A 4,193-nucleotide genomic window follows, 5' to 3' on the forward strand; every position below is an offset into this window, starting at 1 on the left:
TTCGCAAACGCGTCAATAGCGTCGCATGTCGGTATTTCTCAGTTGGGCGGCCGTCGCCGTCGTTGGGTTCCGGTAACAGCCCTGCGGAGTGTTGGGGAGATTGACTGGCAGTCGCCGGGTGGTATCGGTTACGGAGACGCAGGATGGTCTCCCATTCTCCGTTTTGGACTTCGGCGGGGTCGATTTCGGTGCCAACTACTTGATAGTTCATGGCTGAGTGGGTTGCGGGGGGTCGCGGATGCTAGGCCAAAAGTATATAGGCCTAGCTCCGGCGAGCGCCGGAGAAATGGAAAAAAGGCCGAAAAATCCGACCCGGGCGGGCCAGCGATAACCAGGTAGATTCAAAATGTGCGGCTCACCTTCCCGGATGCGATGATGGCAATATCGAGAGTGTCAGGTCAAAATGTCCAGTCGCTGTGTACATTAAAGAAGGAGCCCATATGCGGCGCGTCCGCTTGCATGCAATGACCCTGAAACGTTCCTCGATGCCGCAGGCGCTGAGCACCTCATGTGCGGCTTGCAAATTTCCAAGGTCGAGGAGCTCATCGACGTACATGCACTTTTCGGTGTACGGCTTGCTCATAAACGTTGCCGATACTGAGGAAGCTACTGAGCAGCCCGGGGCAAACATTTTCCCTTTCAGACAGCGAAACATTTCCACTGTCTTTCTCACAAATTTAGAGCCTGACTTGCAGTTTGGAGCGAAGCAGTAAGTCTCCTTGGTGGTCTTTGGTGGAGCAATGCAGCCGCTAATCTCGCCGGTCATTTTTTCGACCTGGAGCATTCCACGTCGCTTAGGAACTTGCAAACAGTACGAGAGACGCGGAGCTCTTCACCTTTGAAATTGACACGAACAGACAATACACAACTATTCCAATGCAGGCTTTATTTTTTTTGCTCGTCGCCCTGTAGCAGACGACGCGCGCTGCGGAACCGTTCTACTGACCGCAGCGCCAATTTTGCGTCATGACGCGGAGAAGCGGTGAACTACGCTCCAGATGCGCCGGTTGGCACACCTACCCATCTAGCCACCATACCCTTGTTTCCTATACATAGTTTTCACGTGAAGTCACAGTACCGTCTGCTAGCGATCGTCCGCCATGTTGGAGCACTGTAACCAATGCGCGCGTATGTTTGAGCGCCGTTTGTGCAGTCTTTCGGTGTTGATTTTGCGATTTGCGAACTGTCGCGTGTTCAATGACGGCCAGGCAGAAGGAATTGTACCCATCATATTTTGCCGAGCTGGTGGGCCCGACGTGTGCTCGCTACGAAACAAAAATCAACATGTGCGACGGTGTTGATCCGTATATGTTTAGCGGCGGGACCGACACGACGACTGATGTCGACCTGCTAGTGGTTACGACGCATGCTGACATTTTAAAATATTTAGTGCAGTCGACGAATCACGTATCGCTTACTGAAATAAAAGCTTACAAGATTCTTGAGGCTCACAACTACTTCACAAGTGGCCGGGTAAGTGGCATGACAGCAATGCGGCTACCCCCCAAGCGCATCATCAGTGTTGAGCGAGGTAAGGTTACAAACATTAAAAAAATATACTTGGAAATCTGTACCACTGGAATAATGTGGTTAACACAGTACCCATTTGCATGAACTCGTTCGTTAGCTGTTCATTATGGCACCGTGCACTGCGCACTGCTCCAAATGCTCGACGCTGCCGGGCATTATATACGACGCAAAATACCTTATTTCGCTATTCGCTTACCTAAATATGGCATTCTGCAACTCTGGTTAAATGTAGGCATAAAAAGTAGAGCCCACTGCGATAGCATTTCAATCATTTTTTCACTGTGAAAACCAGTCCTTACTCGGGCATATTGGGCAGCAAGGTGCCAGACCGATCTTAAAATGAGAATTCTCGCTGTTCCGATAATCGGTTAAAATTAAGCAAATGTGACTATATATGTGGGCTCTCTGTACACATTTTAAGAAACACAGCAAATGAATAGTTGAACTGAAATGGCGACTGTACACACGGACGTAATCCAGGTTATTTACATGTTTCCTGTTTATGCGAGCAAGCCAGAGACGCCGACGCTCCTCCGACAACACTTTCATGCGCTCGCATTGCCGAGTTATCACTTTCGGCAAGCAGTTCCTGGCTCCATGCTCGTTTTCTATGCAGCAGACTTGCTTCTCGCACTGCAACCGATCATGGCACACATCGGCATTGCGACGCTGTGTCGTCAGAACACGGATAAAACACGAAAATATCACACCCGCACATGCAGCAAAGGCCGGCGCCACGGCAGTAGTTCTCCGTAATGGTGGCCACCTATCCCATACACCCCAGATATGACGTCCGTGAAAACTATGCATACGCTGCGATTGTCATGTATGCCGGATCGTTTGCATACATACCCACAAAACAAGACAAATTAGTACAAGCAGTACAAGTGGCTTTGCTATTCCAGGCTTTTTGCGTTTGCACAGTGGTTTGTGGTTACTGACGATTTATTAAATACGAGGAATAAGGAAGATAACAGCAGACAGTAGTCTGACCAGCGTTTGCCGTGTGAGGCGCACACATGCCCAAGCGCCAGTGCAATTAGCGCGTTAACTTCATCCAGGGGCCGGAAACTCCCTATACCTCCCTTGACACACTCGGTCCCATGCCGATACTTAGGCGATACTAGAGTTACTGTATATGCTCCCGTAGGTATGCTCCCTACAGGAGCATATTGTATACATGGCTTGCACTGACGTCACATCCGGTCGCTGCGAGATGCCTGTCGGCCATGCTGACGCACCGCTGCCGGCCCACTGCTTGCTTACCGCCGCCTCTGCCAGCTCGCATCATGTTGGTTCGGGACCACTCGCAGCTTCAATATGGTTTTCTGCTCAGTTGTTGGCTGCTCCAACCGTAGCAGCAGCTCCAGGCGAAAGAAGGAGCCTACTAACATGAACTTTTTCCGAATTACGAGGATCTTCGTAGACAGGTGCGAGTGCTCTACGATGCTCAGCACAAATCGGCGCACCTTGTGGCTGGCTCGCATTAATTGAGCCGATTTGGACCCTCAGAACCCCAATTTACGTGTTTGTGGAGCGCACTTCGTGACAGGTAAGAGGCTTGTGCCGTGAACTAAATGTTCGCGAAAACGTGGGAAGTAAGGACTACACTCTGAAGAAGTGAATGTTTTTGATTTGCAGGGATGCCATCCAATTTTTTTCGATAGCACAAACCCAGACGGGCCCCGTCGCTGCATCTCGGCTACAGCATTAGGCAAGCAGATGCGGATCGCAACGAGCGCAGCGAGCAAGGACGGCAGAGAAAAACGGGCGTATGCACACCAGATAACCTGGCCACGGACAGAGCAGTGTAAAAATACAGGCATTGTGTATCTTCATTGCTGTATTTTTACAGTGGAAATCAGACTAATCGGGGCGCAACTTGAACCTCGTAGCGTTTGCTGACATGCTCGGTAAATTTTGGTACGCGGGCATCTTTGAAGTTTGCCCGTCATCTAAAAACGCGTGCCACCACATTCAGATGTAATAGTTCAGCGGAAATCCGCTAGGTGGAGATAAGTAATTAAAGGGAAACTGACACATCCACCCAAATGTAGCAATTTGCTACAATGGAAACCCAACCGGGTTCCTCGAAAGAAAGCCTCGCAGTTGAAGAAAAATTCGTCCTGGTCCGGGACTCGAACCCGGGACCACTGCCTTTCCGGGGCAGCCGCTCTACCATCTGAGCTAACCAGGCGGCTAGCAGATGGCAGGGCGAAGTTGAATTTGTCGACAACTCGAAGCAAAGGCAAGTGTATGACGTAATAGTTCAGCGAAAATCCGCTAGGTGGAGATAAGTAATTAAAGGGAAACTGAGACATCCACCCAAATGTAGCAATTTGCTACAATGGAAACCCAACCGGGTTCCTCGAAAAAAAGCCTCGCAGTTGAAGAAAAATTCGTCCTGGTCCGGGACTTCGAACCCGGGACCACCGCCTTTCCGGGGCAGCCGCTCTACCATCTGAGCTAACCAGGCGGCTAGCAGATGGCAGGGCGAAGTCGAATTTGTCGATAACTCGAAGCAAAGGCAAGTGTATGACGTAATAGTTCAGCGGAAATCTGCTAGGTCCACATCCAGATGCACCACATTCAGATGCACAATTTATTTTTGACTCCGCGTAAATCACAACAATGGTAGGCTATTTTTTGAGAAACAGTGCCAG

The 4,193-nt window shown here is 50.0% G+C and overlaps 1 non-coding gene across 1 annotated transcript; it reads right to left on the reverse strand.

The window, feature by feature from the left end:
- Positions 1-3,652: 3,652 nt before the first annotated feature.
- Trnas-gga (transfer RNA serine (anticodon GGA)) lies at positions 3,653-3,727 on the reverse strand. The gene has a single exon. It is a non-coding gene; the product is annotated as a tRNA-Ser (tRNA).
- Positions 3,728-4,193: the final 466 nt, after the last annotated feature.

The sequence above is a fragment of the Dermacentor silvarum genome, chromosome 1 (assembly GCF_013339745.2).
Source record: "Dermacentor silvarum isolate Dsil-2018 chromosome 1, BIME_Dsil_1.4, whole genome shotgun sequence".
Lineage (NCBI taxonomy): Eukaryota > Metazoa > Arthropoda > Arachnida > Ixodida > Ixodidae > Dermacentor > Dermacentor silvarum.